Source organism: Phasianus colchicus, chromosome 5 (assembly GCF_987193195.1).
Source record: "Phasianus colchicus chromosome 5, bPhaCol1.hap1.1, whole genome shotgun sequence".
NCBI lineage: Eukaryota > Metazoa > Chordata > Aves > Galliformes > Phasianidae > Phasianus > Phasianus colchicus.
The window spans coordinates 3,676,831-3,703,419 of NC_143440.1; the positions used below are offsets into that span (position 1 = coordinate 3,676,831).

Consider the following 26,589-nt stretch of genomic DNA (forward strand, 5'->3'; position numbering starts at 1 on the left):
AACGAAATGTAAGCCTTCAGATTTTCTTTCTAGATGAATACCCTGTCTCCTAGTATGCATTTTTGGTCCTCTAAATCTTTAATTTAGTTCATCTTCTATGAAAGTGGTCAAGTATACTTTGTTTTTTTCTTACAGCATTAACAATTGATGATGTAGATTGCATGGCTGTATACAGTGACAAGTTGCTCATATTGAGGTGGTGAAGTGCATTTGGGTTTCTTGCCTCCTGGATAAAAGCTCTATGCTATTGTTCAATAATCAAGGTTCAGAGTCCTTTAATTGTGGTTTTTGATGAAGTTCACTGTAAGAAAATTGTAACTCTAAGACCTGAACTACTTGGGTTTCAGTGCATTAGAATATGTCTACATGAATAACTTAACTCAGGAGTCTGTTTTTAAAGGAGATTTTCCAATAATGTCTTCTTTCATCATGCTGTATTTTGTATCACAGGGTAGTCTCTGAACATGCAGACCAGTTTCCTTTCCAATGAAAGTGAAGGAGCAGATTCAAGAACTGCACATAATGTACCCTAGTCATTAATGGATCCTCATTGTAGTTACTCCAAATTAAAACTCCTGAAATTTGCGTAGTTTGGATGCCAGTAATAGTTTTTTTCTGCATTGTCTTGCACAACTTGTAAACACAGATGTAGCCATATACTGAGCTTATACCTTCTCTTCCTTTGTTACAGTTGAAGAAATATGGGGAGGAGGAAGAAAATAAAAGATGACAGGAAAATACAGAGATAGGAAGCAGATAGCACTAAAGTAGAAAAAAAAAAAAGCACCGCTAATTGAGATAATTAAAGATGTGGCTATATAACCACTTCATGTAACATGGAGAAAGGAAAGAAATGGAAACAGGAAAATGATTCCCTCTTTACATGAAATAGTATTTAAGCTGCGTAAAAACATTCTGTTAAATATGATATTTTCAGTTCACATCTGAAAGAGAAGTGGTTGGAACTAGCAACATTTATACAGGTGATTAGGGAGCAGGAGCTCCCAAGCAGTTTGATTAATGAGAAAACCTGATTGGATTCTGGGATGGGAATTTTCATCTTGTTGAACCTTGTAAGTAACGGCTTTGAATCAGCTGCAGTTATTGCAAAAAACAGGCTAGAGAATTAGCACTGAGGTGAAATATATAACTAAGTTTCCCCCCGGCCTCAGCACCCCCACTACACTAGTAAAAAACCCATAATATGCAGAAAAAGCTGTGTATATCAGTAATCAAACATTTATGACTCTTAACTTTGTTAAGGTGAATAAGCAAGAGCAGAATAGTTTTTTAGAAAAGCATCTTTTACATTAGGGATTCTATTTATTTATTTATTTATTTATTTATTTATTTATTTATTTATTTCACAATTTAGAAGGAATGAGAAAGACAATGAACTCTTGAGAAGAAAATCTATGAGAAGCTTGAGCTGGTAGGGAGGTACTTCCAGAAGGGAAGTTGTACCAGGCAGTTAATGAGGAATCTTTGGAGACAGGCAAGGAACATGGACTATTTGAGGTCAGATTATTATACAACATTTTTTCTGATGGGTGACCTTATTTTACTAGCTATGAATGAGTTACCAGGAAATACTCCACAGTACTGTTGCAGGACTCAATAAAATCAACACATACACAGCTGGTGCTAATATTTGAAGGCTGCTGTTTAGCTGAAGCTCAAGGGTCATTTTTCTGTTGTATTTGAGGGCTACGTGATTTACATGAATTATTCTAAGTGTACCCATAGTGTTTGGTTGCTATGCCAGGAAGGAAGAGGATAGGTATTTGCAATATTTCTCATTTTTTTTAAAGCCATCTCATAATCATTGTGGATTGTTGATGTTGTTTTTGTGATTATGTGTATGTTTGTTTTTTTTGTTGCTGTTTTTATTTGTTTTTTCCTCCTATGGGAAAAAAAAAAAAAATCTATGGTTCTGGTACATTAAAAAAAAAAAAAAAAGTCGAGTAGGATATCTACTTACATGTCCGTCTGTTGGTGTCCTGAGTTTTATCATATTTCTCTTATTCTATGTCTGCCATTCTTCCTTCCCTGATGTATAGAACTGAAGATGATGCTTGTGCTATCAGAAAATTAAATTAATCCTATTTTTGCAACAGTAAACTAGTGTAAGGGAAGAGTTGAAGATAACTGATAGATCCAGAGGAAGGGCATCGATTCATCTAAATTTGCACAGCATTAACAGCTACTGGCTGACACCATTTTATCTATAATATGTCACTGTTTGGCAGTCTTGTTATGTCATTGAGAAGTAAAGACAGGTGATTTACAGGATATTATGCTTGGGAAATGCAAGGGAAAGAAAAAAATCAGCAACAATTAGCAGGAATAGCAGCCATTTAACATAGCATCTTCATATGATAAACTAATGAAATAGTTAAATTCTTATAAAGATCACATACCAAACCACAAAATATAATCCCCATGGTGTAAGCTCTGAAAAGAACAAGAATGATGATGATATTAAACAACATCTGTCAGAGGCTTACTGAGTCTGGATCCCTTTTAGTTATTCATTAAATCACCATAAAATCGTAGAGTTCTAAGAAGAAAAAACAAACTAATCCTGTAAAAATTGAAACTGGTAATGACAGAATGATGGAATTTATACCCTTTTATTCAGCAGTTACTGGCAGAACAACAAAAAGTCACTGATTTGAGTGTTTACATGTAATATAGTTCATGTTTAGGTAAGACCTGCTTGACAATTAGAGGAGAAAAATGTTGTCATGGGACTTTCTCTGGATTACCAATGTTCATCACTCACTGTCAGACTTTTGCTAAGTTATGTAACACAGCTGTGCCCTCCCAAACTATACACATGGTAAAACTCAATTTTAACATCCATCTTTGAGTCTTTATCTGCAACTTGAAATCCACAGCTCTAATCAGAATTAAATCTGAATCATCCATGGTATTTAGATTAAATGAGAACACTGTGTTCTCTGACTGTTAAGAGAGACAACGCCTTGAATTGCAGCAGCTTTATATTTGGGGAATGTTGTAGATTTCTAAATTGCAATTTTGTGTGAGATTAGATTTACACAAGATAACGAGGTGATTTTCTTGCTTCATCAATAATAACCAAAAGGGAAGAAATGAAATACATGCTCTGGCAGCAAAACAGTAGACTGTTACCCACTGAATTAAAAGTTGCTCTAGCATGGGCTTCAAAATGGATTGTGCCTGTAAGTAGTTCTGGATGAGTGACAATTGACAATGGTGTTAATTTTTTTCTTTTTCCACACACAAAGTTGAAGAGAAATAATTTATTATACTACAAGTGTCCAGGGAAGGAGTTTTCTGAACATTGGTTTGTACTTTGGGTAGTCCACAGTTTTTCATCCAATTAAGAAAGAACTGAGTCAACAGTCTTGACTTTGCATCTTGTGTTAATTTGAAATAAGGGAATTTGAAGGCCAAAAATTAATATTTTTTTCATTTTCTTCAAATGAAAAATTAAAACAACACTTGGATTAATCATTTGGTAAAGCAGGGGTAATAGATTTTTAAAAATTCTTTTCCTCTGTGACACACAATTTTTAATGCTGCTTGCTTAAAGAGCAGATACACACTGTTGGGGCTGCAATGGGACTTGGGCAGCCTTGGCTCGTGAGGATATGACAGTAGATGTAACTGCTGAGTATAGTTTGGTCTAGAAAACTTGTTCTGCGTGACACTGCCAGTATTTGGTTTATGATCTCCAGTTCTAAGTTTCTTACAATGAAATAGCCATCAGTCTAAAACAAAGTGTAATGTGGAAGACAGAAGATGAAAAATAAAAGAAAAAACAGTTAAGCAGACAGTGCAAGCAAGACAAGGAGATTCCATTGGGCTGGTAAGAGATGTGAAATGATTTTCTACTTTTTGTTCTCGTGTTTGGATAAGTACCAAAAGAATACCTTGCAGCTGCCTGTACTGCTTTCCTGAAGAGAAGTGTAAAGTAAGGAAGGTAATAAAGGTCTTTCTTGCCTCTCTGAGATGCACTTTGGGTGAAACAGTTTCTTAGGGGGCAAGTGGATCCTATCTATAGTTAGAAGACAAATTCCTCAGCCTAGGTTCTTAGTACTGTGATGCACATTAGCAATGCAGCTTAAACCTATGAAACATTCAATTAATCAATCATTTGATCACAGACAGAACTACCTCTTGCCTCAGCATGTGAAAATTATCTATCCACTCAGTCTGAAATCTTTCTAACCTGATGTAATGGCCCAGATCAAAACGGGAACAAGACTTCAGGGAACATTCTGTCTTGTGACATGAAAGGTTCAGACAGAGCAGGTTTCCTGGCAAACAGAAATTTGGAATGGAAGAGAACTACCTCTCAGTGTGACTATATGTCATACTGAAATTAATACTTGGTACCACATTTCTAGCATACCACTCAAGTTTAAAAATGAGTTCTCCAGCTTTATCTGTGAAGAATTTAAAGGAGAGCCCCATACTAAGTATGTGTAGAAAGTTAATTTTGCTAACTAATAAGCACACAAAGGGAGAACTCACAATTCTGAAGCCACCAGATGTTGAAATTGCTGCTATTTTATGTTCATCACAAAATATCTGGTAGTCAAAATCACACCTTTGCTGTGGATCATAGAAACAAATCAGTTCCATAGTCAACTGCATTAGAAAAGCCTAATACTGCATTATGGCAAAAGTCTCATGGTGCTCACTGCAGCACTAGAGGTGTTAGGGCTGCTGCCTTGTCCAGCTCAATCCTGCTGATGAATTCTTGCCCTAATCTTTTTTGAAGATTGACTTCTCATTTTCATTATTCTCTAGTTGTTATTGAGTGTTTATCTACCAGATAATTATCCTGGTGATGGATGAAAATACTTTTTAGACTCTTAGTACATTTATGTCATATAAGATTTGATTCTGTAATGAAGTGCTTTGAAGGCGTTCTCAAATGATAAATTTGATTATAACCCTATCATCTTTTACCTCTCTTTCTTCCCACATTTTATGTAATCAATTGGAAATCTGAAGAAAATCTATATACAGCAGCTTCATTCTTAATCTCCCTTTTTATATGTATTTGTATATGTACATACACTTTTTCCCTTGTCTTTGCCTCTCAGTAGCCTCAGCTGATCTCCAGAAATACTATATACCTTAGTTAATTGTTGCAGTTGAATCAGCATGGAGTGTATATCTGTGGCTGGAGTTGTGTGGGACTGGTGAATTTGTATTCCTTTGAAAGAATGGCTAATAAAAAGGTGTGGAGAAAAGGAAATTTAGAACACACAGAAATGTTAATATAGGCTCGGATTGAAAATTAAGCTATCTGAACGTTCCTTTGGGTGCCATAATTAATAGCAGCTTACATTTATACAGCAGTTTTCATCCTGAAGCACTTTCATGCATACAGAAGATACAGTTATATTTTACACAAGATTACAGTTATATTATATACAGGAATTATTAGTCATTTCTGGAAAGAAGAGATGATACAGGGCCTTTCTGCAGCCCAGAGGAGGGGAGTTACTTTCATTCTCTGACATTTTTGATGTAAAGAAAATGCTTGTGGAAACCTAGTGCTTAATGGAGGCTCAAATCAGAGGGTTTTGTTAATGGTGTTTAATTTCTTATTTTACATTTAGTTGAGTCAACATGGGTAAATCTCATCCAAATACCGAGTCAGTAAAGACTTGATAATTTTGCAAAGAACAAAAAGCTGTGTAAACATTGTGATAAACATTCAGGCTTATGGATTGGTGAGAAGTAATATTCAATCCACAAGTTCAGAGAAAATGTCCATGTTTTAGTTATGTCTTTCTGTACGTTTTGGCTACTGAAATTTACAAAGCTTCCATGAAGAAGAAGGAAAGAGAACAAAATTTACTTTGCCAAAAAGTCATGTCAAGTTTTAAGTACACAGAGTGGTTATATTGCTAGAAATTGTTACTTGCATCTGAAAAACAAATGAGTTTCTTTCTTCAGGCATTTCTAATTCTTCTCTCTCCTCAGTGTTGTTTAATTACATTTCTCAGCTCAGTACAAGTCATAACAGAAGATCTTTGATCTTTAAGGAATAAGCCAACCGAGAGGCAACTGTCTTGTGTGCACAGATCAATGTATGTGTTAATGTATAGCAATCTATTTTATCATTTGTGAGCAGAGATACCTAAAAGCGTAGTCATAATGAAGATCAAGTGAAAGGATTTTTCCTGTGCTAAAGAAAACACAGCATATATAAAATATATGAGGATTGATCCTCTAAATTGCCATATATTCCATTGCATTTCAGGGAAGATAATGATATCATGAAATTGGGTTAGATACACATTCAGAAGAGATAGTAATCTTATCACTGGAGTCTGAATGGTTTTATTTGAACCCATTTATCATTCTCATTACAATCACTGTAATGAGAATGAAGCTCTATATTATTTATAATCTTTCTTGTCAGTCTGCAACACATGGCATGTTAGAACGCAGCAAAGCACATCTGTTTTCACTCTGATGTAACGAAGGAAAGGAAAGACTGATGGGTCAGCACAGCAAATGTGAGTTCTAGATCTGTGCAGCAAAGTTCCTACAGGGTGGGTAGCTTTAGCACTGAAGATACAAAGTGGTTGGATGTGGATTGATAGCTGGCAAAAGGAAGGGTTAAAGACATCACTATACAAAGTTGCACTCTTTTTTTCCCTCCTTATGTTTTCCAAGAGTGTCATGCTGGTAGAAACTGTGAGGTAGAGAGCACTGAAGGGTGAATTCTTATCTTTATAGAAAAGGACCACAGATCCTGCAGAGAGAATGTGAAGTTTCAAATTTCATCCACTCAAAGAGAAGCCAATTATACAGCATCATCTGAATATTTTGGCTTCCTCATCTGGAAAGTCCAAATTTAACTTCAGTATAACTAAATGCAACATCAAGCATCTAGGAGCAGGGAATGTAGGTCAGATTGTCAGACTGAGAGACTATGCTCAAAATGGTCTTGCCTCTGGAAAAGACTTTCCGATCATAATGGATAATCAACCAACTGTGAACTCCCTGTGCAGAGCTTTGGCTATGAGAAATCATGTGTTCAGAGGTCTTATGGAGAAAGAACTTTCCTTTAGGAATTAGGAGGTTATACTACCTGCATGTGTGGCTTTTGTGAAAATACTTTGGGGTTGTTATTTCCAGATCTGTTGTGCGGAAGTTATTTTGCATCCTAAAGAAGCCCAGTCTGTCTACTTTAAAAGATGGCTTAATTACACCTGTGTATTACATGGGCAGAATGCTTAAGCTGACTGAAAATGCAACACAGTCTAATGGCTAGAAGTTAACGTCAGACAAATCTCAGAAATTATGCTTACATTTGTAAAGGAGTTTATTTTATATATATATATATATATATATATATAGTTAATTTTATATTTATATATGTATATATAAAACAGTAAAAACCAACAAAAAATCCGCCTATTAAAGACCTTATTCAATGATTGGAAATCTTCTAGTCACTTGGGATCATCAACATATCAGTGATCCTTTTGAACATACACATTTATTACTTAATCAGAAATTAGCATAGCAGACAATTATTTATCACGTATTGTACAAGAACATGGGTTATTGGATTGCTGCCTTTTAAAGGTGATTCCTCTTGTCTTCAAAATGGCTATCTTTAAATTCACTATAACTGCAAGGACTAATAGTATCAGGTGAGCAATGATATTATACCACCATATAAAGTCAGTGTTGTGTTGACACTGAAGACCTGTGTGAAATCTCTGTGCATGAAATGGAGAAGTGCATTGAAAATCTAGCAATGCCTTTTGACTTCAGGCCCCTGAATAGCTATCTGACTGTGGGTCTCAGAACTCTCTAATAAAAGTTTCTCTGCTAAGTACTCAGAGCACTTGGGGAAATTGTCATAAAATACCATATGCATTGTAAACACAAATAGAGTGGAACATAAGATTATACTTTCTTAGCCCATGTAGTAATAATAACAGTAGGAATATGAAGAACACATCCCCAGGAACATGACTCTGAGTTGTTCAGTCATTCCAGGAACAGCTTTAAGCCTGTTGATTATCAGTTGAATATGGTTTTGTCAAGGTTGAGAGGGTTTCTCATGCATGAGAAATCTATGTTGGAGAATAGCTTGAAAGTGAATGCATCTTTTTCTGTGTGCTTTGAGTTACCTAGTGCCTTCTGAGGATGTGCATTTTCATGTCAGCACAATATTTGTTGCTTTGCTTTGGAAGATATTTGCAAGAGATAATTACCTATATGATTTCATCTAAATATAATGCAAATATCTATTTAAAATTCTGTAAGGAAACATAATAGAAAATATTTTACCTTTTACATTTATAATTCTGTTCTGTCAAGAAAGGTTCATGTGCGTGCAATTATGTGAAGGATGAATTTTGCTGATGCCATGGCAACAATCTCTCCTTATTTTATAGAGAGAAACCTTCTTATTGTAATAGAGTCATTCTCTCTCTTTCTCTCTCCCTCTATTAAATGAGATCAGTAGATTATTTAAGTAGATTCTGCTCATCCCACTCCCTACCTTCTTTCTCAGTGAACATATTTCCTTCAAGAACATCACATAATCCCGGACAGAGTTTAAAAGGCCTATTTAAAAGTTAAAGATGTACATGAAAAGTGTCTCAAAATATAAATGCTTATTTTCACCTGCTTCAAATAAAAGATCTTGCTTTTTTTGAATTATTGCCTAAGATAATTTCTACATTAAAATATACCAGGTGAAGCAGAGGAGAGAGAAATGCTAAACTTCTTAGCTCTGTGCAAGGAGAGGTGCAAGGAGAACTGATTCCTAGTGCATGCTTTTTCATGTCCTGTAGCATATATGGCTTATTTGATAATTTCTTTCTAAAAGTGCAGTTATTACTCATAGAGAGAGCCCTAGTTCTGGCCATCAACAAGCTGGAAAAAGCATCAATCTGGCAATCATACCAATAATTTCCTGAACACCTAATAATTTATTAAGAATTATTACACAATCCATCTGTATGTTATTACTAATGGCAGGCGTCCATGATACAGAGCCACTGCGGTCCTGGACAGAGAAAAGGGTACACCATTGAAGCACCAAAATGCTTTCTATTTGGAGAGTAACAAATTCTAATTAGAGATGAAAACCTTGCTCCAAAAGGGGCATTAATTATGGTGAAAGTCACTCACATGTAATGGGCTGATGCACCACTGAAGTCTCATTGAAAGCCTTAAGTTGTACAGACCCTGTGAATTTTTTGATAAACATGTTGAATATTCTCTGCACAAATCCAATGCAGGAGAAGGAACCAAAATAATACAACTAAATAAAATAATGCATTCTCAGTTATTGTCCCTGATTTTCAAGTACAGCCTTGTACAAATAAGATAACAGCCAGATATTGGCTTAAGGCTTATACAAAGAATGTCTCTCACAAAGAGAGGATCTGTATCATATTGTAATGAAATATCTTCATTGTAATTTTCATATTAATTTCTTCCTGTACATCACTGAATTCAAGAAACAATGCTGTGAGCCAAAATCAAAATATCTATGCAAATGGTAATCCAGTATTTCTTCATTTGTAATTTACTCTGTTTGGATTAAGAATTGTGGTTTCTAATTGCCTGTAACAATACACTAATTAATAGATTGAATGCCTTTACTTAATAAAGTATTTCAAGATGTAGCGATTACATATATTCAGCCAGTTCTTCCTCTGTGTCACATTTTAGCTTGATGAAAATTAATCTGAGGGAAGAAATTGAATGGTTTTTAATTATCCTGTATACTGTGGCTATAGCCTAGAGTATATTCTGTAATAATAATTCACAGTCAATGCCTAGAGGAGGGGCTGGGATGTTGACTTTGTTGCTTCTTTCACTTTAACCTACCTACGTTGGTTTATTTCTACAACTAAACCTGTTTGACTACTTCCTTATTTCTTCCCATTAATAATACTCTTGAAGAACAGGTATATGTGTATATATATGTGTATATATATAAATATATATATATTTAGTTCAGTTACTGCTGTGCAGAAATTCATGTTTGTTTAGGTTTACTGGTAGAGACTTTTATTTTGGTGCTAAAGGTCTCTTTCTTATACGGTCATTATGTTAGGCAACATAAGCTGATTTAGTATGTCAAATTGTTTCAAAAGAGATAGTATTTTCATCAGAATAACAGATAGAGTCAGAAAGCAGACATATTTTTGGACATAGTTTCTTTATTGGATCATAATTTGGAAAGGAATTATTCAGCCTTAAGGGCACTCACAGTTTTCACTTTGAGTGGATCTACTGGTACCAATTATTGTTAAAAGCTAGTGCAAAAGCACTTCAGACTGCACCCAAAGCATGAGCAAAACAAGTTGAAGACACAGGTCTAAATACCTTGAGACAAAACTACACCTTGCAAGGATGAAATTTAGTGAGTAAAATACTTTAGCCCAAAATATTCTGCGTTAGTTATTGTTAATAAGTTTCTTCACAAATTTACCCTATCACTATGATTTAAATGAGCTATCAATCTAGCTTGATGCATTCTTCAACTCAAAAAAAACCTGCAGCTCATTCATGAATATCGTGAACATGAAAAGAAACCATGTCTGTTCTCCTATGCAGTTGCAATGTATGCAGTCATGGCGGATGTGTAAAACTGAATTGTGACTCTGAATTAGCATAAGCCTAGGAAAAGAAGGGAAACGATAAGTAGAAATGGCATGAGGAATGAAAGTGGTGACAAATGAGTAAGTTGCATGTGGTTATAAATGGGAAGTTAGGGAACCATGCCTGATAATGACTGAAAATACAGCTTATCTTAATAATAAATTACAAGGCTAGCTACTGCAAAATTGGATTTCTTCACTTCCAGCACAGTTCTCCAGATGGAATAGGCTTCACTTCTGTATTTGCAAGCAAAAAATAAAACAATAAAATAAAGAATAAGATGTGGCAGGAAATAATCTCACCTTTCAATTATATAATAAGCTATAGGTAGGTGAGTGGGAAAAAAGAAATTGGCTAGATGTATAAAATGAGCACTATGAGTTTAAGATAAAATACATGGAATGGGCAACTCTTTAAGTATCCTTTGTGTTTTGTTGAGATGAACAGATTACTGCTCGTGTAAAAGTAGTTTAGACTTAATATATGTCAAAAATATAGATCAAATAGGAAAAAATTCCATCAGCTGAAAATCTAATGTTGTTAATTTATCTTAGTGATAATGAAATTACTAAAAACATCTATTCTATTAACAACATCTGATTTTTGAATAAATAATGGAAAATGGTCTATACAAGTAGAAGGTTTCAAATATTTTTCAGATAGTTCTACTCAAACTTACTGCTCTACTTTTGTGTCATTCATGCTGTCATCAGCTGAAAGTTGTGGATTTGAATACATTTCTATTTCAGTAATCTCAGATTACATCAAAATAGCTGTCTGAAATCCATATTATTTCAGTGAAATTTTTCCAGTAACCACATTTCCTAGTAGAAATTGTCTTATTGTGTTTGCTGTGTAACCACAAATTAAAAAAATATATTGTTTGTCTTATGGTATTATTCTTAACAGTGAGAAGTACAAAGGACATGAGCATTTATTGTTTTTCATCTGTCACATATTTTTACAATTGTATAGTCTACATTTGAGTAACAGAAATAAAATAACAAAAAAATATCTGGGGTTTGCTATTTGTCCATATTAATTATAATTTCAGTTACACTATTACATTTCATATTATTCAGTATAGGACCACAAGTGAAAAAAAAAAAACAAAACTATGATGTTTTCTTGAGAGCTTGTATATTAGGATTTATTTCTGGGTTCAGTAAATGCTATTACATTATCAACTTCGTGCATGCCATTCCTCATGAGAAATTACATAATACCTTATATTGCTCTGAGATATTCTGAGTGCTCCAAAATATGATGCATTGTGCCAGTGTGTAGTGTTTTTATTACTTAAAGTGTAGGAAAAGTTAAAGCAAAAGAAAATTTCAGCTTTTTCTTTGATGTGACTTCATACCAGTAGTCACAAATAATCCTGTATGGCATCTTTTTACCTAAAACAGAATAGAAATTAAACAAAGTGACAGTAAGTCTTAGAAACAATCAATAATTAGAACTCTCATTTTTTATTGTACTCACTTTAATGTATTTGTGTTCAGATATTTACAAAATATCAAACTGAGGAAAATGCATAACAAGTCCAAGAGAATTCTCTATGCCTTTAGCGATCAATAGGTTCCAGTACATTAAATAGGAACATACTGTGGAGGTAAAGTTAGATAAAATCAAATTACTTTTTTTTTATTATTATTTTTTTACAAAGTTTTCATGATAAGATGTAAAATTACTGAATTTATTAGTGGATCTTATTTATTTATCCAGATGCTTCCATTATAATGAAAGCTGCGATTATTTTGGTTAGCTCTCATTTGTATCTAGTGGCTCTTTGATACTTAATAGAGATAGTACCTGAGAAATAAAGATGTATCTTTGTCTTGATCCGCCATGGCAGGTTTGCTGCCTTACTGATCATTGGAAATTCCTGTTTCTTGTTTATACGTCTCAGCATCCAAACAGTCATGGAAACTGTTTTAAAGAAGATCATGGCCCATATTGCTACCAAATTGCAATGAAAGTAACAGAAGCCCATTTTTTCTTTTGAGCACATGTAAATGTTCTACACTTAAAATCACATATCTGCAACCATGGAGAAATTACTTGTACAGAAATATTGGGTGCCACAATATAACAAAGACATAAAACTATTAGCAAGCACCCAGCAGAAGGCTACAAAGATGGTGACAGTCTAGAGGGTAAGTACATGAAAAGATACTGATGTTAATTGGTTTGTTCAACCTAGAAGAGACTGAAGGGTGGTCTCATGATGCCCTTACAGCTCCCTCAAAGAGCAACAAATGGCAGATGCTGATCTCTGCTCTCTGGTGGTAGTGACAGGACCAGAGAGAACAGCATGGAGCTATGTCAGAGGAGGGTCAGGTTTGGTGTAAGGAAAAGATCCTGCACCAGAGGGTGGTGGGCATAGAAACAGGCTCCCCACAGAAGTGGTCATGGCACCAAGCTACTGAATCTTGAAGAAGTTTTGGACAATGCTCTTAGACATAGGGTTGGTTTTTTGGGTGGTCCTGTGTGGAACCAGATGTTGGACTCCATGATCCTTGTGGGCCCCTTCCAACTTGTGGTATGATACAATCATGGAAGCAATTTTGGAATTATAGAGAACACATTAAAAGCTTACTTAAAACATTCCTTTTGATAACCTGATTAAAAAAAAAAAAAAATCTACTCAGAGAATGGAAATATCTGCATGTTACATACATGATTGTCAAACCAGGGAATTTCATGTTTTGGGCCAAGAATTTGTCATGAAATGTTGATGCATTGTGTAACAACAGAATTATACGTCCTGAAATTTCACCTAAGACATCTTGGCCTACATTTAGACCAAGTATGTTATATTGTACTAGAAAGCTAATCCTAGAAGTTTTTCACCTTCTCACATCAGAGCCAGACTTGTTCTGAAATTTGATCTTTCATTCTTTTGATTTTATTTTTAGCAGCCTCAAGCACTGTGCTAAGAATACTTAGTTTTATCCGCCATGATGCCACATTCTACTCCTGCTCAAAGTTTTGGAACATATGGCCATTATGTATAAATTTCCCATTCATTTTTTTTCCCCACAGGCTCATTAATGTGTATTTCTCAATGCTTAATTGCTTAGTGTGCCCATGCTTTAAGTCAAATTAAGCCATTCCAAATTTTATTGCCCTCCTGGTTTTTATTGACCATTCTTCTCTATTAGTCTCGTTATTGAATTTAGTAGCCTTTCATGCCCTCTCCTTATCTCAGAATGCTAACATTTTAAGTTAATATTGTTCCAAGCAATTTTAGCAGTCAGTTTCCTGTAACCCATTTTTTTTTCCCTTGGAAAATACTTCACTCATGTTCTTCACCAACAATAATATATTTAATACATTCTCATTTAACAACCTGTGGTGATTTATCTTTTATACTCTGTGAGTGGAACTATATAATCCTAGTTCTTTCTCATTTATACCATAGTAATTTTAAGTACAACTTATCTCTGTTTCCAACCTGCTTGTTCTTTTAGTATGGAAAAGCTTTTGATAAGTTTGCGTGTGTTTACGACCACTGTGCTCAATGCTTACTGCATACATATGACATTTCATGTTTTTAAGGTTTATGTTGGCTGTCCGATTGTTGTAACAGGCAGAAAGTGGAGGCTCTGTAAGAAAATTATACTTTATTTTACTATAGGAGCATTGTTTGTATGTGTTTCCAGCTGTATTTAATTTGTAATGTATATATTTTTTGCTTGATATAGATAGAACTTCCAGTTACTTTATTTCAGACATGATAATCCTTATGGGTCCCTTCCAGCTTGGAATATTCTGATTCTTTGATTGCTATTAGGCCTTCTGAGTATCTGAATAATAAGTGGGTTAAAGTATTGAAATAACTGAGATGGTGAAATACAAGGGAAAAGAAGCAGTTTATTTCTAAATTACAGGAATGAACACAATAATTTTGATTTTTAAAAACTATTTGTTACAAGATAATATTATAGCACTGAGCTTTTTAAGGTTCTGGATTAGTCACCTGTGCTTGGACATGTCAGTTATTGATCTCTTTGAGAACTGTTCTTTTCTGGCAATGTTATCATTAGCCATAAAATTCTTGAACATTAAATGTTCTACACTACTTTTTAATCATTGTGACTATGGATCGACCATCAGTAATCTGTTGCATATAATACAAAAACACTTGGAAATACATTTGAAATTGATGGTGAGGTGAAGGTTGTGCTATTGAATTACACATCTTAATTGGATTAAATGATCATGTTATCATCTATGCTTATTCACTGAATCTATTTTCTTTACATTCTTACCATTTATTGATCTCCTTACACTACTGTGTTTCAAGATCAGTTTAACAGATTGTCAATTTCTTGTTAGCTGCAGTTGACTTAAGTATCTAAAGCTTGTATTTTGGAAAAAGCATTCTTTTTTGCCTCTGTGGACTGCAGAAACAATAGTTCTAGTACTTTGACTATTTTGGCAAAGATGCCCTTTAAAGTATGGTGAGAAAAACAAGGATAAAGTTGTGAGATTGTGTTGGTTTCTCAAAACTGTGTTATTCAGCTGTTTCATAATGCCACCAATATGTGTTAGCAATAATGGATGCTCAAATTGAGTAGATGTAAGCTTAGCATGTCCAATATTATCTACTCATGTTATACCAGCCCAGCACTTCATACAATAAGCTTCATCTTTAACCAACATAGCTGAGTCAATACAATTTGGATGAGTGCACCATAAATCAGAATAACTGCATGCTTCCTTGGTTAGAGCTGGAAGCTGATGCAATTTATAGTAATAGTACAGACCAATATTGTAGAGATCATGAAAATTATTTGCTTAGCATTTTTAAAATCACATTGATTATTATATTGTATGCTTTGTGTAACCTAAATGTGGAAAATGTTTTTCTAGTATAGCTGATGTCTGCCTGAAGAATGGAAGCAAACTGTAGAAGGAGAAGCTGTTGTAAATATCAAAGTGCTTTAGAAACAGTCTTTAGTATATGGAAAGTTTCCAAAAGTTAGTACCATTAAGTAGAATACAGTCATTTCTTAACTAGCTAGAAGCACTGAAGGTTGTTAGGCCTTTTTTTTTTTTTTTTTTTTTTTTTCTTTCTTTTTTTCTAATCACTTACCTTTGTGTAACAGACTTGAACTGACTTTGGGGAAATGAAAGATGAATGAAATGCATTTTCTGTCTTTTCATCAAAGCAGTCCTTTGGTAAATCAGTTGTGGGTCTTCCTTGACCCACTTCCACTTATAAGTTGCATCTCCAGGCAATGAATTCGTGCCAGTAACTGTTCAGTGAATGCCAAGCAGAGAATAACTCTGATATTCTGGAACATGATTAAGGACTTTCTTTGATTTCCCTTGTCTTTAACTTCACTGAAATACTGGAAAAAGACCAAAATCAAGAGCTGATACATAACTGAGAAAGTAATGAATCACCACTTCCATCTCTATCAAATTTTAAGAATTAAGAATGATTGCTTGAAGCTTTCTTCTATACAAAAAGAAGCATAAGAAAGCTATTAAAGCAAGATGGAAATTTGGAGAAGATATTTCTATTTAAATAAAACTGTTTTGTAGAAAGGGGACATGAGGACATGAGTAATTTTCTTTCTGTGTAAGAGCCTGAAAAATGTCAACATGCTTCATGTTAGCTAGGAGATGTGAGCTGTTATCCTGTTTCCCTGTTATAGTACAAACAGTAATACAGTGCGTTTGAGTACATCTTATACAAGATGCCAATCTCTACTGACTTGATTCAAGAAGACTTACTGCAAATAGCTGGAGTTACGATATATACTCTGAAGAGAGTGAAAACATATAAAACATTTGACTCAGGGTCTCTTGAATATTCTCCACATGGCAGTGGGTGCTTGCCTTTTTGGGGCTTGTGTCTGTGAACTTTTGCACAAATTAGACTTTTGTTTGTTATGTATAATTTCAGTAAATATTTGACATGATGGTTTATAGATATGCTATAGGTTCAAGTAGTAGTTGCAAATAATAATGTTAAGGATCTGTATTTTTATTTCTGCAGTCATTGCTAATGTGTTTTAAATATCAAATACATATGAAATAGATTAAAAATTAATCTACAACATTGATAGCATGGATCCAGTTAGTATGATGTTGGGGCATTTGCGAGCAGTTTAAATAATTCCAAGGCACATGAAACATAGAAACAGCAATTGGCTTGACAAACTTGACAAGCACAAACAGGAGACACTACTATTCAGGGCTTGAGTTCTGACTGTTTGCATCCATGTAGCACTGGGGACAGTTGCCAAGACTTGACCTTGAATTTTGGCCCAGTTGTAAAGTTAAAGAAAATTTAGTTAACAGATGTATGGAGAGATGTGAAAAAGGTTTTGTTTTCTTTAAATGTATAGATCAGCAAGCGTTGCCATTTCCATAACATGGCCAAGAAAGCTTAATAAAATATTAGCAATTTTTCTAGTCTTTACCTACATCAATTTTTTTTTTTTTTGCATAAAAATATAATCTGAAGAAAGATTTGATGATATTCCAACTTAACTTCAGAAAAGGGAATCGATAAGCAGACATACACAGACAACACAAGAAAGTATACAAGGATCATACTACGTTATTTTTCAGAAATTTTTCAGAAATGAATCCTACTTTGCTAGTAGGTGTAAATTAAAAAAAGAACCTCTTATTTATTTCCAAGTCCACATATGTCTTTTCAGCAGCCTTCAAGACTTCTATGTGCAATTTTCCCTATAATATATACTATAGGCATCATTCATACACTGACCATGCTTCCAAAATGCCCACTCAAAATCTTTTGCAAGTTTTATGATGGTGTGGGATCCCATTATGATAATTTTTACTGGGAAGTAGCTCAAAGACAATTGTAAAATCAAGCTTCCCGCTAGGTGGCAAAGAGAGACAATGCTTAGCAGTGTATTTCTGCACATACAGAAAAGAGAGTGAAAAGCAGCCAGCCATAGATTTTAGTTATATAAATACATTGTGTTTTATTAGGCTTGACTAGGCTTCAAGAGTGAAACCAAGTTTTGATTCTGAAAGACTGGAAGGAGCAGATTGAATGAGGAAGTCTAAATACGGGGAAAAAAAACTATCTGCATACAGCTGCTTCTTGTTCATTTTAGTAACCTTCTTGGAAGATATATAATTCTCCAAGCCATTTATTACAAAAAAAAATATTCATTGTAGAAAACCATGTTGTTATGGTCAGTTCAGTTGAATTGTTGAAGCAAAAATATTTTTTAAAAAGTAAAGCTTTAACAAAGAATTACCACTAACCACACTACAGAATATTGTAAGTTTATGTTCCTCTACTACAGTATTAGAACTTCCACATAAATCCATTGCTCTAGGGAAAACCATACAAAATCCAGTGCCGAAACATTCAAGGTACCTCCTTGAGTCTGCAAAGTCATATTCCAAGAATGTGAAATAGAAACTCTTGTAATGAAAACAATTCAAGACTTTTAAAAAATCTTAGTTTTGATTTGGTTATAAATTTTAGAGCTTTTCTATACCACCTCGAGGCTCAGCTGAGATTCCTATGGGTTGTATGTAATGTGACTGTGACATAATATCTATTACAAAAAAGCAGTATATTGAGCAGTTCAAATGTGTTGTCAGCATAATTTTTTTCCTGCTGAAATACATTCTCTTCAGGTTTGCAAAGAATTAAGTTTGTCTTAGAATAAAAAGAAAGAAAGCTTGGTTTGTACAACATAAATTCAGCACAACTATTCATATTTTTAAAATTGTATGAATTTTTTCAAAATTTGGCTTACATTGTGCAGATGTTCTTCTTTGCAAAGGCTCACGAATATTCATTACAGGAAATGAGATAAATTCTTATACTTATTTTCTCTATACTTTCATCTATAAATTTATTTTCTTTCTATTTTGAAAAGCCCTAATATTTCAATGAATTATAGTAGGAACTTGAAATTTGAAAGAGCCAAAAATTCCTGAAATACAGCTAGTCTTTTGATCGGAAAAAAGCACACTTTTCATGACAGATTTTGAGCTGATGAGAAAAGTGGACTGCACTTCATATGTTTAAGAAGATTCGAGTCATGTTTAAAAATTACTACAGAGAACATGACAGTAAACCTGGTGGGAACAGAAAATGAAGAAGTGAGAGTGGTCTTAAAAGAATGTAATATTTCCACCATAAAGGAGATCTGAAAGTTTGGTTCTATGTCATTAATGATGCGGCATGACAATAGATATTAACTCTATCTATTGAAGGGATTGTTTGATAGTCCGAGAGTAAATAACAAGAATGGGAGATGGGAAGAAAAAAGACTTCAGAGATGAGGAAGAATATGGAGGGTAGCAAGTAGACTTGGAAACTGAGATGTTTAAGTGACCAGATCTACATATAACTTTTCAGATAAATGAGTTTTTCACTGACATGAATCCTTGAAGATGAAGGGGGGGAGGGAAGAGGGAAACAATTAGCAAAGGCTAATTGTCTTCTGCATTTCAGGCATAAGATGGTAAAGCTAGGTAAAGACTGTGCCCATGGAAGAAAAGCATGAAACTACTTTCAGAACTGCTGAGAGAAAGAATAAAAATCTTAATAGAAAAAAAATGCCTGAGTGGGAAGTAAAATTCAAGGACAACATTTCACTGTGTACAGAAAAATGTGTCCAAAAATCTCCCCCGTACCTTATGTAGAATTAACACAATAGCTTTAATCCTGCTGTGACAAAGAAAGTGTGGTTTATTATAAGAATGATTGTTTTGGAAAGACAGTTTCAATTTTCTTTCTAGATAAGCTCTTGGCTTCCCAATGCTATTTGAGCATCCAACATAAGTGAACTAATCAATGTGAAACTCTAAAACCAAGAATAAAACTTGCAAGGAAACAAATTGTTCTGTATAAAACAAAAGGAGGTTTTGAGTAATAAGTATAGAACACTGTAAAAATGTTTAGCATCCAACTGAATTCATCAAAAATAGATTCAGGAGACTTTATACAACAAAAGTACCTTGGTAAAATCCCTCACTCCGTAAATATGAAAGCATGAATTTCATTTTAGAATAAAGAAACCCATTTCTTTTTTGGAACGTTATCCCCACCCTTGTCTTTTGTTGTTAGCTTCTTTTATATACTATTCATCAAAGTGATTAATTCAGCCTTACTCAAAGTTTTCTTCTGTTTGGAAAAATATATTTTTTTCATTTGTTCATTGAAAAAGAAATAGTTTGCCTATTGTAGGGGCTCTTTCATTTGCTTTCATTGGTTTTGTGCTTTCGTTGACCACTATGTTCTACTGTCAGTTAAGATGTGGAGAAAAAACAAGTTTCTCTATATATTTCTTCAATAGAGATGTTTAAAAAATGACAGTTTCTTTTCTGCAGTTCTCTAGAGTAAATAGTCTGAAAAAGTCCAGAAGGATATTTAGAAGTATGTTTCTGGAATTTCAGATACGCTTTGAATAATATCCCCAGGATGAGTCAGTTCATCAGAGAACTAAAAGTTCAGGCCAACACAGTCAGTGTAACCATATGCTTTATGTTCTGTTAGATCAAAAAGGTCCAAATATTTGTCTGATTTACTGCTTACAGGAAAGCACTGAAGTTGCATTTAAATTTAGCTTCAATTTAATTTAAACTGTGTTAATAAAACTGTGTTTTAATGTAACTAGGCAAAGATAACATTTCAGAAATGCCAAAGGGTACTCAGGAAAATTAAGCACACACATCTGTGTACTAAAATAGTTACCAGAAAGTGTCTGCACATTCTACCTCAGATTGACATCTATCTAAAACAGGGCCCCTCATAAGCTACCTAGAGTGATCTAAAATTTTGGTCTGAAAATGCTTATTTGACAAAGTCAAGTCCACTGATGTAGCTCCAGATTAGGTACAGTATTATACATACTGATAAGTATTAAAAAATATTAAATAGGACTATTGGAAATACAATAAAATAATAAAGAATCTCCCCAAAGCTTTGTTTCTAAGCAGTATCTGTGTACAGGTATTATAAGTACAATAGTACTTATAATAGTTATATATAAAGCACAAAATTTATTAACAGAAGGCAGTTTAGTCAAGTAGAAAAATGCAGCAAAGTCAAAGGGCAAAAAGACGAGATAATTTTAGGATGTTATTACATGTATGTTTCAAATTGTAAAGTTTAATTAATAATAGGAGGAGCACTTTGTGAAGAATTCTGGTGTGTTTTAATCCCTGGGAAATAATAGAATCAAACCTGATTGTGTTTCTGAAAGAAAATGTCTTTCCTTTTTACAACTGCTTTGACGGTGAAGAACTAAGAATCATTTGAAAGTCAGTAGTACTTCAACAGCAGAAGAAAGCAAAGTTTTAGCTTTAAAATGTTTAGAAGCTGGAACTGGTGCATGAAAATCAGCCACTGCTAAACAAGAGGTTAGAGTGCATGGTTGAAATGGGCTTTTCTAGACTTAAAATGCTGTAAGGTAGGAAAGCATTGCAGTATCTGACTGTGAACTCAGTGAATCGATCCTGTTTGTACTCCTATAAATAAGTACATATACAGCCAATGCTGGCTTCAGCCCCGCATTAATTTCTTCTCATGAAAATTCTTTTCTGCTGGATTAAGGTAAATGGTGAAAGTCTGTGTTTGAAGGGGAATGCTTAAATAGTCTTTGCATTTAAAAAAAAAAAAGAAAAAAAAAGTGTAGCCTTGTGGTTTAATTTGCAGTGGGGATCCAACATTTTTTTATAGCTGGTACTAAAACAGTGGTTTTGTAGAGAGCTGAGCTAAATTCCATTCTGTCAAAAACTGCCGTTTCAGATTTGGACTGCAAAATGATTATTGGTAATTGTGCAAGAAGTACAATGAACATGTGCTGACTTTCAATCTTGGAGATTCTGTATGCCAGGGATGACATTTAGAAAAATAATTTGTTTTGCAAGCCTATCTGATCTGATGTAGATTCACTGGGGGGAAGAATAAAAGACAGAACCCTTAGAAGTGTTTTCTGACACATTGCTTTTCTTACTCTAAACACATTTTAATGCTAAAACTTTGCTTTGTTTTGCTGTTGAAGTACTACTTCCATTCAAATGATACTAAGTTCTTCACCAGCAAAAGCAATAGTCTAAGGCAAAAAGAAGTCACTGTCTCCAGCATGAGCTTAGGCATTCATCGATCCTGGCAGTGCTAAGCACTTCTGTGCCTTTCTCATCCCTAAACCTTGCTGAATTTCATGAATCAGGCATTTTACTGAATACCTCAACCACAGAAAACACTTGCTGAAATCTGTTGAAGCTCTGCCAAAAGCATGCCAGGAAGGCCCCTGATTTTTGAAGTCCTTACTGATTCCTCACCTAGCATAAGGAGGCTTAAATATTTCACTCTGTGCTTAGCATTTCCAGCACACAAGTTCTGGTCCTCTAGCTTGTGCATCTGATAATCTGTTGATAGTTGTGACCTGCCATGCATGTGCACAGTGGACCACTTTGAAATAGACATCATAAAATATGCATTATAGCCCAGCAGACCATAACAGTTGCACATAAAACATTATAGTGTATCATGAAAATATTTACAACTAATTAGTTGAAAGCAATAGACTACCATAATTATCATCTACTAAATGATTAGTATTAATTACTTCAGAGGATTAATTATCTTCTGAAATACTTTAAGATGCAAAGCAAAGAATAAATGCTATGCATCATGACCTGCTTTGCCTTACAATTGAAAATAACACGTTATCTAAAAAGTACCTCCTTGTTTATACAAAATTCTGTTTCATTAGGCTGGTGTGCGGCAGCATTACTAACTGCATCTGAAAGAGTTTTCTGTTATGAAACCCACTCAGAAAAGTGCTTCTTTCTCCAAACTAAAAGAGTGGTCACAGCTTTCCAGTAGGGATATCTAAGACACGGACAAAAATGCAATTAAGATTTCTTATGTGTAAGGTGTGAAATTTATTCCCATGCATTGATCTGCCATGCATTTTTATATGCATACTACATTTGAAGAAACTAATTATTACACACCGGAGGCAAAAATCACCCCTAGAAGAATTAACTATGATGAATTCAAAGGTACTGTTCAAGAATCCCTGTAGCGCTTGTGGCACACTTAAGCCCCACATTAAAGTTCTTGGTTTTCTACAGTGTCAAATACCAAGACCTCTTAATGACACTGTGGTTGGAGTAGCAGCTGCTTTTCAAAATTTGTGGCTTGGGGGACGTAGGCAGCTTTGCATAAGTTCTGAATTTATCTCATGTGAAACGGAAATTTAGGCACATGAGACAGCCATTGGTTTGTCAGTGCTTCTAATCAGATCTTAATGTGATTTTTTTTTACTCCATATATATAAGAAAACAGAATGATTGGTAATTCTGGGTGTTAGATATCTGCAGAAGTCTGTGTGTTGACCTCAAATCCAAAAGTAATATTTTTCTCAAAATTGAAAATAATCTGATTTGTCCCTTTCACAAATCGAAAAAATCTAGTAATTAAATCCCATTTTACACAGTGGCAAATTTACTGCGTTAATAGTAAAGGATAAGCAAGTGGAGAAATAAATCTCCAAAACCAAGGAATGATAAGGAAAATCCTGTGAATGATAAGGAAAATCCTTCCTTAACTGCAAAAGCATTAGCAGACAGTATTATATCTGGATACTGCAGGTTCTTGATCAGTTTACTGTCAAGAGAGGGAGGTCAACTTCAATATATTCCTAGATGTGAAGGGTCAGCAAGTGACCTTTATCTCTTTTAAATATTTTTAGAGTGATTATGTTAATACTTATTCTTATGCAAAAACCTCTATGACAGTTTCATTTATCCTTTCTAAAATTATGTCAGAGTGCTCCCTTGTATATTAACTACAGACAAGTGATGAGCTATTCAGCAGGATCTAAAACCTCAATGAAAAAGAGGTTTAATCATCTGTATATGATGTCAGTATTATAATGCTTACAATCCTTAAATCTTCTCCATTTCAATTTTTTTTTTTTTAAATGAAGGAGATTCAAGATGTAAAAGAAGCCATACTGAATGTGGCAGGAAATACTACGGTACAATGTTAATGTTGCATTTTCCTAAGCTCACTGAGTTATCTATCAATTGCAATCGTGTTACTTAGGGACTTCTTGTACTTCTCAGGAATTCCTTAAAATATTTGTAACCCATTCAAGTTCCACACATTCTATTATATATTATGATTAATCCATAATTTTTTCTCTGTTCCTTACTAGTTTTGAGACAAGGTAACTATTATGGAAATGTACAAAGCTCATAGATTTAAATAATGACTCACACAACACAGCTAAAAAAATAAATGCTGAATATTAGACACAAAGATTATATGAGCAGTCACGGTGTAAATTGTAGTTAGATCACATGCCTCATATTTTAAAGTAATTAGTATATTATCAACTGCTTGCTTCAGTTTGCAGTTTTCTTCTTCCCTATAGCTGTTTGCAGTGCCTTTGTTTGAACCAGCTGTTGAAAGGATAGCTTGTTGTGAGAACTGGACTCATTTGTACCTTGTTCTCCAGTTCTGCTGCCCATGCTTCCTGGATCAGGCTGGTTTGGCTAGATTTTCCTTCTCCTGCTCTAACAGGTTTGGATCTGGATGTTCTTGGCCTCAAGTAAAGAGAAACTGGGAAAAAGAAATTCTGCCAGTACCATGTTGTGACATCTGCCTAATTTTCCTGTCTCTCTCAGAAATCCTTCCACAGCTGGGTTTGGATAAATGCCCAATCTGACCTTGAGTCTCTTCTTCCTGTTTCCTAGCACCCCCTACCTACTCTGATTCAAATCCAGAAACTGCCAGATTTTTAGAGACCAGCAGACCTCTGCTCTAAATGATGAAGAGATGTGACCTAGAAGGAGAAGTCACAGCTGAAAGCTCTTATACATTCATTACCTATTCTTGGAGCATTTCCATCGTTTTGTATCACATGGCAGACACTTGTCAAGTCCATACAAATACTAATGCCTCTGTTCCAATGGCAGCAGCTTCTACAGAATTAGACTCTCTCTAATTAACATGTTTGTTGGCAGTTTCTGTACTGAGACCCAGAACTGAATAGGCCTGAAGATGAATACGCTCCATCATTTGCAGATTAGCTGTTTCTGGCCAAGGCTGATTTGCTGCAGTGAGAAAGAAAGCTGATCCAGGTTCTGTCTATGGTGTGACAATCCTCTGAGTAGAATAAATAATCTGTCTTCAAGACCATCAGTTTGATGTCACAAATAAGCATTTCATTAGCTTTTATAACAGGTAATAAAGAAAGAAACTATTTCTACTGTTAGCAAATTGCTTGCTATCTTAAGCACTGCAGCTTTCTCAATGAGAGTGATAACAAAGAAACCTGGTGGACAATGGTTTTCAGACTGCTGCTTCTGCTGAGGGGGCAAAGGTACAGTACATCATATCTTTGAGTCACATATGGCTGAATCTAAATCAGCTACTACCTAAAATTGCTACCTCATTCTTCAGCATGATTTCTTTAATTGTGTAGCTGGAGGATTAATTTACAGTGTCTGGAAAATGGCCCAATTTTCAGGAGAATTATTTGTATTAAATGATCAATGCAACAATGAAAAAGTGATTTCATGTAACACTCGAATCTTATTTTGATCTGTGAAAAAAAAAAAAAAAAAAAAAAAAAAAAACCAAAACCCAAGCAACAAAGATTATAGCTAAGAATAGTCATTAATTGCAACTAATTTTATTCCTGTGTGTTCCTGGATCCAGTAAGATTATCATTTATATTCATCACTGTACACTCATAGTACTTGATGCCTAGTTCATTAATAATAATTTTGATGACTGAACAAAAAAAGTTTAGTATATTGTATAGTAAGTTATGTTAAGAGCAAACTAGTAACATTACTTTCTTTCTTGCTTACAGTCTTACAAACCTAAAAGCTTTGTTCTTGATTACTTAACTGTTACTGAAATTTATTTTTCTCTTTTGTGGATCCCCAGTAGAAACAGGACAAGTCCTGAAGGTGGAGCAGTGATCGGACGTGTGTTCTCTTTAGAACTGGTTATAGCATTCCAGTAAATCTTTCTGGTCTTGTTAATGACTTCATGTCTAGCAAGTATGTTTTACTGTGATAGAAGTGTGTAAAAGATCTGTGTCCACACATGTGGAGTTAAGCATAGGAAAAGATCTTTACTTTTCCCTTTCAAATACTGGAACATATCAGGATTCAGCTGAAAGCCTTTCATGTCAGTGGTATCTCTTTAGTCATCCAAGCATACACTATTGTTTCTCTTTAACTTCAGCCTACCTGAAATTCCAGAAGTCTGCAGAGAAACAAAATGCAACTGACACCACAAAAAATGAAAACAGAGAAAGGAAAAATGAGATACATTAGTGAAGAGCATAAAACAAATCATAATGTGGCATAACCTCCAATGGCCTTGAAGTTTCTTAGGATCCACTTTTATTAACTGAAATGTCTTGAAAATGTCACAAGCAGATTGGAAGCCTTTTTCAAGCAAGAACGTTAGTGGCTGTGGAGACACCAGGCGTAGTGTTTACCAAATAATAAGCAATGTATCTTCAAAGCAAAGTTGGTTAGCTTTTATCTTCCAGGAGATAAGGTGGGTGATGTGGACTTGTGATGCTCTAACCCCACAGAAAGTCCTGAAAGAGCTGTATAAAGAACTCATAGTGGTGTAACCCCTTAAAAGAGCATGAGGAGCCCATGGAGCTACCAGCACAATCAGCATACCTTTTCCTCACAACAGGCAAGGTGTTTAAATGCTGATGGTCTAGTTATTTTAAACAGCAGAAGATGCTGTTGAGAAGTGTTTTCTATGAATCTGAGTCAGGAGAGCACTTTTCTTATAGAAATATAGTTTTTTTTTCTTATAGAAATGCAGTTTTGCAGAGTGACCTTGTCCTGAATATCTTACTACCGCCTGGGTTACTGAGAAAAAAGAAAGGAGGGGAAAGAAAGCTCAGGCAAGATATATAT

General features: G+C 34.5%; 1 long non-coding RNA gene across 3 annotated transcripts in view; it reads left to right on the forward strand.

The window, feature by feature from the left end:
* Positions 1–26,589, forward strand: part of LOC116237893 (uncharacterized) — a 59,138-nt gene that overhangs the window by 22,656 nt on the left and 9,893 nt on the right. The window contains exon 5 of one of the 3 annotated variants that reach the window (XR_016466604.1): positions 451–1,272. The exons of the other annotated variants lie outside the window; for them this stretch is intronic. This is a non-coding gene — a long non-coding RNA (uncharacterized LOC116237893). Of the gene's footprint in view, positions 1–450; positions 1,273–26,589 lie in introns of those variants that run through there. 3 annotated transcript variants of the gene reach the window in all.